The 12,027-nt window shown below is 40.3% G+C and overlaps 1 protein-coding gene across 1 annotated transcript in view; it reads right to left on the bottom strand.

Moving 5' to 3' along the window:
• The window catches only part of LOC128731808 (E3 ubiquitin-protein ligase TRIM33), a 32,911-nt gene that overhangs the window by 7,880 nt on the left and 13,004 nt on the right, over positions 1-12,027 (bottom strand). The gene's annotated exons all lie outside the window — the stretch shown is intronic.

The following is a 12,027-nucleotide window of genomic DNA, read 5'->3' as shown; positions in this document are numbered from 1 at the left end:
TTTGACATGCAACTTTGACGGACAAAACGTGCACTAGTTTTGCAATTCAATTTTACACCCTAACACCAGGTTAAACGATACCGTACTGTATCGGTCAGGTTCATATCACTGCAAACGTGGCCTCGCAAACTCAACTTTCGAGGGAATATGTACAGCTGTTGTCCGGCGAAACAGCGCAAGGCTCTACGGTGCGTCAAAGAAGGCGCCCGTGTAAACTTGTGTGCTGGTTGATTTAGAACCGAGTAATATTAAATCAACGTGGACTTATCGTAGGAAGCCACGTCACACCTAGTGGCAAATAAAAAATAATTGACATATTCTTTCTCATGGTGCTAACCTAGAATTATCAAGCCCTGACATCCGCAGCATAAAAAGGACAAAAATTTTCAAATCTATTGATACAGAACAGGAAGAAAATCCTGATTTATGTTTAAGCATCGATTCAACAAATTGGCCTTGTTTAACAAAGTAAAGAATGAGCAAATGAAACCTTTCAATGAAAACAAGTCTACAAACTCAATCCACATTAGATTTGGATTTAATCACTTGAAGCAATGCTACGGATATGTTATAGAACGTTGAGAAGTAACGATAAGATCAAATTTTATTTACTTCCTGTGGCTATCGTTTCTTTTTTATTATCGCTAAAATTATTTTCAAAGTCTTAAGCTCGAAAAGTCTCCATAATAACCATAATCTACCGTCACATGGGTATTTCAACCGCAAACATGCGATAAGATAAGATAAGCAAACATGATTGCTGATAAAACATTATGAACATTTCCATGACACACACATTTTGAGTTCGTTCTTCGAAGGATCAATAAAAAAGAGAAAGTAGTGCATTAGAGTGCACATTTTTAATCCCAACATTAAACTAAACAATTCGGGCTGAATCTCAGGAAAATTTATCAGCAACTGGTTGGAAACACTTCATTTTAATTCACTATACCAGTGACTGTCTTTGCTTGGGTCATCTGATTTAAACATGTGACCCCCGAGGTCTGATTCAAGAAAGATTTGGCAACGTTGCAATATGCGCATTTTAATTTTGCTTACTCACTTTGATTGATAAGAACACATGGCGCATAAGCAAGACTTGTAAATTTTAAATAAAAAAGGAAGCAATGTACGTTTTGTGAAACAAAACAAAAGAGCATCATCAACAATAAAGCCGGTGAATAACTGCAAAATATTTTCCTTTTTTGCACACATTCGAAGGCCATTGAATCCTTTACCCGTTTTGCACTTAGCCATTCCTCTTTCATTATACAACCATTGGCAGCTGTCTCTTATCTCGCCTTTACTTTCGATGCTACTCTTTGCCAATCAGCAAAAAGTTTCACTACCATGCACACTTTGATTGCCTGCAAAAATAAAATTAATTTATGAACATACCATGACGCTCAAGGCACCATCACCCCTTCTACGTTCCACCACCTGGTTCATCGATCATCATCCTGACATTCTTCAACACAATGAACAATGGTTTCTCGTCGAACAGTTCATCAATCTTCATTCATCTTGATCAAACCATAGACAGTCATATTTTTTATTCAGTGAATACGAGTAATAAAACAAAAAAAACATCCAAATTTGTAATGAATTTTAAAGGTTAATTCAAATTGCAATATTCAGATAAAACACATAAAAAAAACTGTTCCGAGATCCGAACTCGTTTCACCCGCCATGACTGATAAATATTAATTTGCATATGAATGTTTTAGTTTCCACCCACATACCTGCCCGCCCGCCGGTCCCGGGTACATCCAATTGATACAGCACCCACCTAAGAATGGGAACGGAGGCGGTAGGGAAGCCATATAAACTTCCTCCACATACAGAAAATGAGACCAATCAATTACGCTGCTGCTCGAAATGGAAGAACAACAGAAAATGTGACAGCTTCCATCATCGTCAGCATTCGCGTGCATCGCTAAGCGAACATCACGTACGTCTGTCAAATTTAAGGTACGCGCAGTGCATAATCCGCTTGTGTGCCGAAACCCAAAGCAACGATAATGGTATGGAAGGTGAGTTCTTTTTTTGTGATCTTGATTAATTTATCGCACTCCTTCACTCTCGGGCGTACAACGCAGAGGCGTGAAAAGTGTGATATTTGCAGCAGAATCTAACGCAACGCATGCTAATGAGAAGCTGCACCAAAGGTTAAGCGACATAAAGTGGGACTTGGTGGGCGCTGTAAAGTTCATTGACACAGCTCAGCCTATGGAGGTACTCGATATAATATAGCTTAGGCATTCTTTCGTTACAAAACGATCCGTAGCATGTAGTTAGAAGTTCAGAATTCCCTACCACGTTGAAGTTGCTTGTAAGATATAGCAAATTGTACCGATTTTTGTGGTGAAGTTTGTTTTTTACGAGCATTACCTCTGACTTACTTGGCTTCAGTAGACGCTTAATTTCATTGGATTATTCACGTTGCGTTTGTTCGCAAAGCAGAGCGACAGGTTGTTACCATCAACGACCACGCATGCGACCTTAAAAGGTCCCGCCTCAAGCCGCGCCTCGTGGGTGCACACGTCCACCCGCGTGCTCTTTGGGGAAATGGCAAACAAAACTTCCGACTATAAAGTGACACCCTAAGTGACGCCAGCTGGTTCGATATAGCTCCGTTGTTCAACAAATCGTGAGTACGCCGCCGATAAACCATTAAACCGAATCACGCTCGTTAATATGCACACCCTCGATCGATAGTCAAAACAGAAAACGATTAAATGTGAAATTTTATCCACTCGCGATCTGAGCTTCAAATACTTGTACTTTGGAAACGACTTACTAATAAGACACATGGAATCAATTTTGCACAAACGGGATCTCATGTTGACAGTACGTGTTTTAGTCAATGATTGAGAAATTGAGAGTATTTAATGGAGTAATTTAAATAAGTTATTTAATAAGTCATGTAACAAAAGCGGTTAATGGAGCAAGGATGTAGAAGTTTTGGATCCGGTTCCTTGTATTTATCTTACTGGAATTTTATCACGTGTATGATACAGCATCTGCAAAGTCCGGAGCAGATATGTTTTGAGGTTGTTTTGATCTGATCAATGCGACCACCATAAAACCGATATCGCTTACCATATACATATACCACGACACCTTGCCATATCGATCGGACCGTGGAATGATCTAGTTGACTTTATTAGGGGCGTACGTAGGAGATAAGCAAATAAAAAAAGGCTAACATGAGAGATTTCAAACCGGGACGAAGCACGTGAACTGCTACAAGTGGGTAGTGAAATTCAGTTCCGCCTGTTTGAGTCATCTTTTGGTCGCAGATGTTATGTAGAGCATTCGAGTGGCGCCCGTTTACCGCTAGTGAAGCAAATATGAATAGCCCACAACCAGAAAAGGATGTAAAAAGTAAAACTTAAAATTATAATATTTAAAATATTTCAAGTTCCTTACGATGTTCTATCGAAAAGTGATTTTATTTTTATTTCTCATTTTACCACGCTTTGGAACTCCGTGATGAAAACAGACATAAAACTCTAGATACGTAAACAAGCAAAGCAAGCAAACATTTTGCTTCTAAATTAGCTTTCGACAATGGAAACAGAAAAAAAATCACATATCTTGACTCTAAAGATAGCAAATTAAAAAATTTTAGATACATAAAAGTTCGTCACGTGCACTCACTCATTCAAAATGCAACTAATATTATACGACAATATTAACGAAATCCACCGTCTGTCGAAATTTCAACACAATGGCGCGTTTTGACATAGAATGTCAAAAAAAAAAGTCAAACCCCACAATGAAAACACATTTCAATTGTGCAAAGTTTCGCGTCATATTTTCCAAGTTTTGAAGATTTTTTTGGTGCACTTTCTCATCTGAGTGAACCAGACCAGAGACGAAGAAATGTGAAAGTTTTTTATTAGTTTTCTCAACACTGCAAAAGGCCTAACAAGATAAGAATGAAGAGCATACAAAAAATGCAAGATAGAACGATCCGGGATGGCGTAGCGTAACGAAACTTAGGCCTCAAGAATTTCCCGGCAGACGAATAATTTCATGTTGTTCACCAAGTGAAATGCTAGATAGTAGCCTTCTGGCTGGGAAAGGTATGAAAGCAATATTTACGCAACAGCAATGCAAAACTCGCTCCTTGAACGTCGCGAGACGAGGTAGTTAGAATTTAAATACAAGATTTTTCCCACCGAAAAGGAGAACGGAATGCGTGACTTTCTTCGTTTGATTCACTACCAACTAGGATGAATTTTTCATCCACTTTTATGATGGGTTTTAAGAAGTAGAAGTAAAATGAATTTGTAATTGAAAGATACGGCACAGTCTTTTGAGCTCAGAATGGTCGGAACTGAAAAGGAACACCTCGTACCATCAATGTTTTTCTGGTACTCCATTGTAAGGAACAAAAGGACGGGAAAGATGGTGCGATGCCGCTTGAATTTCCCTTTTAATGTTGCGTTCTGAGCACCGGTGATACCTCGAGCCAAGAACGAGTGCTATAGCTACAGAGTTATCAAAATGCTTTTACCCAAAAGAGTGCTTCGTTTCTCTGGACTGCAGCCATAAACAACCGGATTATGGAGATTTCAAACGTAAATTTGTGGAGCTACCGTCAGAAGGAACCTTTGCATAACAACCGCCGCGGAATTATATGCTCCGATGAATAGCGTAATCAATTCGCCGCGCTATCCCTGCAGATTAATGACGCTGATGTGTAGGTTTTACAGTAGCCGTAGCTGGCTGGCGTAAAATGGCAGTCGGTTGTATAGTTTTACGGTATGAAGACAATACAACCTGAAGTTCTAAAAGCATAACACAAATCCCCAGGGCTCTGAACAAATAAATATGCCTCTATTTGGCGCATCCGTGGACATTGCAACAAAGCAATTACTTATTTCAATGAAGTATCGTCACTTCATCCATTGTATTAAATTCAAGATGACGCCCATAAATGATTTCATTAAAAAACAAAACAACATAACCCATAAAAGATTAGATGTTTTACTGAGTAAATTTATATGGCATTATTTCACATCTGAACTACACACACAGCTTATTAGTTTTCAGTTCAGATTTTACATATCTCTACATCGTATAGATGATGTTACACTCAGACTAAAACCGCTACCTTCTCTACATGAAACTGATGCCAGGCATCACCATAAAAAGACATGACATTCATACTGAAAGTGTACAGATAATACACAATCAAATCTCGCTTTATTTTCAACGCGCGAATGATGGCTGAGTAACGTTGCCAATCTCGAAACGATCTTCAACAAGATGAAGCAGATGCATTTATGAAGGCGAACGAGAAGCTATAAAAAAGGAATCCAATTAAAAGTTTTAATCCTACAGCGTGTATAGACTGAAAGTGATTACCGTACTAGTTGCTAAAGCTTTGCAACGAATGTAACGTTTTTCCATTGTTTTGTTACTCTTGGTGATCCAAAAAAAAAAAGAAAAAAAACACTAGCCACATTTGAAAGCATGGCTAGACAATTGTTAAACTTCCGTAGACATTGTACCTCGCTGCAGTGCCTAGTGTATGGCTTAAGCAATCTAAATATTAAGGATTCCACTTACATGGCTTTCTAAGGGAAGAACCATATTACAAATGCCATTTTATATGAATACCGGATAGCCGTGCTGGAGGCTGTTGAAGGAATCACCATCGTTAGGAAACTCCACTGAATGTAACTTTCATCATGTCAATTTAATCTCTCGAGTTCTTTCATATTAAGCTATGCGATTGTTTATAGCTTGAACGATTTTCCACCGGAAGAATGTCATCACATGTCTTGCCGACTGATATTTGCAGTTGGTTGGGTGATTGAGCTCGTTCAGGATAGATTACAGAGGACAGGATTTTATCAGCTTTCAGTTGTCAATCACATGAACATATATAAGCTGCCACTGTCAGTTTTCAAAGCAAATGGAAATTGTAGGATGGATAGAGCACAAAACATATCTTAAACTTCACCTAGAATAACCATCAGCAACATTTTCCCCAACGTGATGAAACTTTTTGCATGCAAAGTATATAAACCATGCAATATGCAAACGACAGCTTTCAGTGATATACAAAAAAATGATGTCATTCATTCGTTTTTAAAGAGATTATAAACGCCATATATAACTCACTTCTAACGGATACCGATCAATTGGAACAATTTACAGCGTGTAAGGCGATGGAAAGGCATGGGGCGAGCGGCATAGAAAGTTCATATCTCACAAACAGAACAGAACACAGTTCAGCTGTGGCTGGCATAATTTACACGACCGACTGGGGAGGGCGTACATTCACGAACAGCACTAGCGAAACACGAAAACCAGTACACGTTGGAGTGACATTCTGTCTAAAGCTGTCAATTTATTTTCCTTCCTAATGTCATTTCAAGGTGGCAAGGGTAACCCCGCAAGGAAACGGTTCGTAGAAGGCACACACGTCATCCCGAAAACGAAACGACAGGAGCGGGCCGTAAAAATAAATAACACTAGCCATAATAATAAATGACAAGCATTAACCTCAAAACGAGAGTTTTCCTTCTTTTTCGCGTTTTATTTTGTTGTTCCTGTTTCAAACACACGCCCGCTCCACCTGCATCGCGCTGCGTGACCGGATGCGGACTCGTGGGCCGGAGGGACGACCTCGCGCCCAACCATCCTGATCCCTTCGCGTGCTTCCGACGCTACGCCGCATAGTGCGCATCTTAACGCTGGCGCAGTTATTTGACGTTTCGTAATCGCACGTCGGCGAAATGGCGTTGATATTGGTTAAAATTGAAAGATATTACACACGATCATGGCAGTTTGGCGTGCTCTCGCGTGCGCTCTCGCTCTCGAACTGGGTCTTTCTCGTCGTTCGTCTCGTGAAATGCTGAAAGAGAAACACGCGATAAACGCAACACCCGCTTGAGTTTCACTTTATTTAGGATCGGCGCACCGTTGGTGCTGCGTTGCCAAGTTTCAACTGCCGCCATTGCTAGCGAATGAGTGGCAACATGGCCATGCCACACAATAGGCGGCCATTGCCAAAGTTGGAATGACGCTTTATTTTATTGTCTGTACTGGTGTCCTTATGTCCTACGAAAATTGCGTCCACACGAGGTGCACATTGAAATGGCTCTATCATTCAAGCTAACATCAAACACGTGTCATTTTCGTACGCATGTTAAATAGAGCTCCAAATTATCCATTTCCGGTGCTATCAGTAAATGCTTATGAACAGCACACATCATCTTAGATTGCTTAGCATTCAAAACACTTGTATTGTGATTGTAAAATCCATCAATCACCCTTATCAAAGAATCTAGCCATATGTTAATTCAAATTTTATTATTTGCGTACATGATTATCATTCTGTTTTCAATAGATTTACGGAACAGAAACTTAACTAGGTATCATTTATTTCTATAGAGTTACACACAATAGTAGTGAGACAATAGTTCTATCACTTTATAAGAACTTCTCTTAGAATGATTGATATAAACATCCGGAGTTATATTAATGCTATAGCAAATTCTATTTATGTACTCCAAATAAAAAAAAATGATTTTTATTATCACCATTTCTCTTAAGAGCTATGAAATCTAAAATTATTATAAGGGAACAGGAAATATCTGCTTCCGCTATGACAATTAAAATATGTTAATACATGATTAATGCTAATACAATTTCCTTTTTAACCGACTGACAAGCTAAATGCAAATGACATCCGACATTGATTTTAGTTTATTGCATCTATCAAAAGGGTCAACCACTTCCAGATAGCAAGACTGTGCCGAAATCTAGCAGCATTTCGATGTGTGCACAGCGACGCAGAAACAGCGCCAGGATAAATAAATTCACCGACCACCATAAATAATTCATTCCCGTGCACCATAAATAAATAATTCATCCCGCTTTGATTGGAACAGCAACGAAAACGATCATTTTAAAACGAACGTATCAACACAGCAGTACAGTGAACTAGAGCAAAATTTAATAGCAAGTTTGAAATAACTCATCAAAAAGAATATGAGTTTATACAAATGGGTAGTTCAAAATATTTTAGCAGACATGAAACAGATCGATGAGTTTTAAATTATTTTTCCCGACCCAATTACTCATGTTCGAACTTCGCAGTTTACAAAACAACACTTTATTATTATTTACTAACAAACATCTTTTGGCTAGAAAACATATTTTATTCATAAATAATATTTTCTTAGAACAGACACATCCATAACTCAAGTACAGAAGCAGAGATAAAGAGTCCAATCATTTTTAATAAAACTACCAGCTTCATTTGTCAAGGATTCTTCGTTTGGATATGGAGTATATCCAAATTAAGAGAGGCATCAGACGGCTCGTTCACAAAACGACAACCAGCATAAAAAATACACAACTAGAAATAAAAACAATCCAGAAGACAAACAAGTTCATTCTTGAGTCAGTCTTCGCATTTTTTTATCAAGCACCAGACAGTTATGTAAAAAAAAGATCACTTGAACGTTGAGATATATATATTTAAACTGTCCGGCAAGGTTGAAGATGAAGCGAATTCGTTTTATTCGTTTAGTCGGTCAATAAAATGTAAATCCAAACGCAGCATTGTCGTAAAATCAAAACTGCTGCTAAAGTAGGTAAAACCGCCCGAAAATAAAAACCAGACAGGTTTGAATTTTACTTACCATCGCGAATATAAGACATAAATCTGTTTCGCTCAAAGCGACCTTCTAACACCAACACCAACACTCTACACATCCACGAAGTCGTAGCTGGTTAGAGCTGGCAAAATTGAATTTCGCTCACAACGGGCAACGAACGATAAAAGTAAAGCCTCTGAATCGCCGAAACCCTCCAGCAGCCCATAAATTCCATTTTATGAATAACGTGCCGAAAGCACAACAACTCTTTTTTGCGCATAGAGCAGACCTTGCACGAAATTGTAAATACATAATCCAGCTAACCTTTTACCTTGCCAGCAACCGGCGAACCGGTGAATATTGTACGAGGATAGACGACGAAACAATGCAAAAACCTGCAAACTTTCCTCATTCCCCGATTTCAGTAGCAAAAAAAAAGCAATTTCACCTTCGGAAACCAATCAAAACTGACGTAAATCTCTTCCCACCACGGTATTCAACGAACGCCAATAAAGCTAACTATGCAATGTTGAATTATTTACAAAACGAACAAGCGCATGCTGATGCAAAATGTTCAGAAAACAGTCTCCAAAAAAAATATCTTCACAAGGAATATGTAGATATATGCAAAACATGAGACAGACAAACGCGAAGGGTGCATGATTTGCATTTCTACGTTCACTTACATTCAGTCTGGTTTTAGCAGCCTTGAGAGCCTTAGATACGTTTTGAATACAATGTCCCTTACTGTTGTATGCATGATGTAGCACGGAAAATGCCACCAACGTTAGAGCAGGCCGAATATAAAGAGGAATTTTTACAATCAAATAGTTACAACAAAATTAAGCACCCACAGGCGATCCTACGATCACAAAGCCATTCATGCGCAGCGGCAAAAAATTAAAAATTAATTAATGGTTAGTTTGAAGTAACAAATTTATAACAACCGCTTGTATTGGGGAACACAATTTGCTGTATGGGAAAGCGATCGTTAGCCTTCCATAGAAGGTGAAGGACATCTGTGACACGATCGTAGGCATTTTTATTGCACCTCAGTAAACATAAAATAAATTTGCGACAGTATCGTTGTATATGTTAGGGTGGTTGTAAATCAGAGACATGGTTAAAAAGAATGTTTGAGGTATTTTAGACTTTGCAGAAAATGTATAATAACATTAAGCAAAATCGTCGATAACATGCAATTTACGTAAAACTGTTTCAATGTTCAAGTGGTGTTCGAAGAGAATTCAATATTAATAGGACTGTAATTATTGTATCGTAAAAAACGTTATTATCTGGTATTGTGGAAAATAATTGCAAAATAGCAGTGGTAAAAGTGTTAGCCAAAAAAATCGGAAAACACAGCAGCTGATCTCATTACATGCACATAAGGAAAGCCCTGGAGCTCTAATTACAAGCACACAAAGAAAGACTTGCGGCACTCATTACATGCACATAAAGAAAGCCCTGAGGATGAATCCTTGCTGATTGCACATTAAAAGCTTACGTCAAACCAAATCCAATCTGCGATTTAAAAAAAAATCGCACCACGTTTATCGCCCGCCACGCAACACACGCAGCTTGCCATTTGCCTCAGACACGCCCCCATCCGGCCTAAAATAACCATTTTCTCCACTAGCTGCGGGCTTGGCGAAGGGCAAGGAAGCGGGAGCTACACACGAAAATGAAACAAAAAAAGTCGGGAAAACAGCGGCAGCTGCAATGCCACCTCTGCGGGAGCTTCCGAGAGAACCCTTTGAAATCAGAATCGTTACCAAGCGCCGAGCGCTGCCCCGGGGTGTGTTCCACGATACGCGCTCTCATCATGACGTTCCGTTTCGCCTCACGTTTCCTTTCTCAAAAAGCGTGCGACCAGCCTATGGCGCTCTTTTGGCGCGGTGTACTTTGGGGCGAAATTAAAAAAAGAAGGCTTCACTTGGCAACAAGGCAACAGTTCAGCTGCATACACAGGCACGCATGCCGGTCTCTACGCGATAGGAAAGCTGATGCTGGCTTACCAAGAGTGCAGTGTGCGTGCCGACGTTCGCGTCACGCCGTTGCGCACGACGCCGCTGAGATAAACCATGCGCGACTACATATAAACAAATCCACCCCACAGAAACAAAACATCGTGCGCATCCACGGGAATGACGTTTTCAATAAAGATGCTCGCGCACATAAATCGCCCCACCAACACCAAGCCCAGCAACCGGGAATGGTGCGCGCCCACTCAAAGCACTATGAATTTTCTTTTGCTTTTCACCTTCTCGCCTAGCATAAAGGCTTACTCGGCGCGCGTCGTCGTCCCTGATCGACAGATGCGGCCACACACGCACACAACAGTCGAGGCGAATACAACAAAAAAAAATCGGCACACAGCATGAACCGCATTGCGACGTTGCCAGATTTCACTACCCAAGAGGGCCCTGGTAGGGGTCCGAAATTTGAGAACGTCACGGTTCGCTGGCACGGCGACGCCGCCATTGCCACGCTGTGATGGAGGGGAGAAACTGAACAGGAAAAAGGAAACGACGATGATTGAATGATTTTTTGTGTGTGCTCTCGATCCTGTACCATTTTTAGTGCCTGGCGCTGGTTGGTGAAGGGAACAAATGGAACGGAAGAAGAAATATGAAAGCAAGCGCGCGGTAGATTATAAAACGCGGTTTTTACAATCGACCATGAGCGCGTTTTGAAGAAGGAAGGAGAGGAATTACTTGCTTTAACGACTGTGCCGTCTTTTTCACCCTACCCGTTGGAAATATCACATTTTTTATCGCCTATCGCATTTCATGGAATTTTTACAATTGTGTTTTTTTTTGTTGATCAAACATAAGAAACTGCCATAAGAAGGTATGGATCATTGATATTTATCTACGGGTAATTGCTGAAGCAGAAAAATCCATTTCCAATCACGTGCAGTAAATCTCACACAACCACCGTTCTTCGAAAATCGGTTGAGTCCTTGACGGAAAGCTTCAAAACCCATCCAAGGCACGTACCAGCTCGGGAAGGAACTACTACCACAACCGCACCCACGAAGAAGCGAAGAAACGCCGCACAGAAACGATACACCATCATCGGGCGAAGTTCAAAGAACCGAACCGATACAAGGTTGCCAAGTTTTTTGCTGTAGCGCCAACGCCATTTTCTCTAGCGTTCCAGCACAACGCCGAAAAACACAATACAGTCTCAGCCATCGCGAACGTGCCCCGCGTGGGAAGCCTCGGCAAAGCACTTAAAAAAGCTCTCTCGATTTCTAAAAAAGCACAACGTTGCTCTTTCCCAGCTGGAGTGGCCCATGGAAATGTGGCAACAGCGCAACAGCAACTTCGGAAAACGTGGGTAAGCCAGAATACTGCCCTCTCGCGCACCCCACGAGACGGAAATGAACTCGTTA

The sequence above is a fragment of the Anopheles nili genome, chromosome 2 (genome assembly GCF_943737925.1).
Source record: "Anopheles nili chromosome 2, idAnoNiliSN_F5_01, whole genome shotgun sequence".
NCBI lineage: Eukaryota > Metazoa > Arthropoda > Insecta > Diptera > Culicidae > Anopheles > Anopheles nili.
This window is presented reverse-complemented; position numbering and strand designations above follow the sequence as displayed.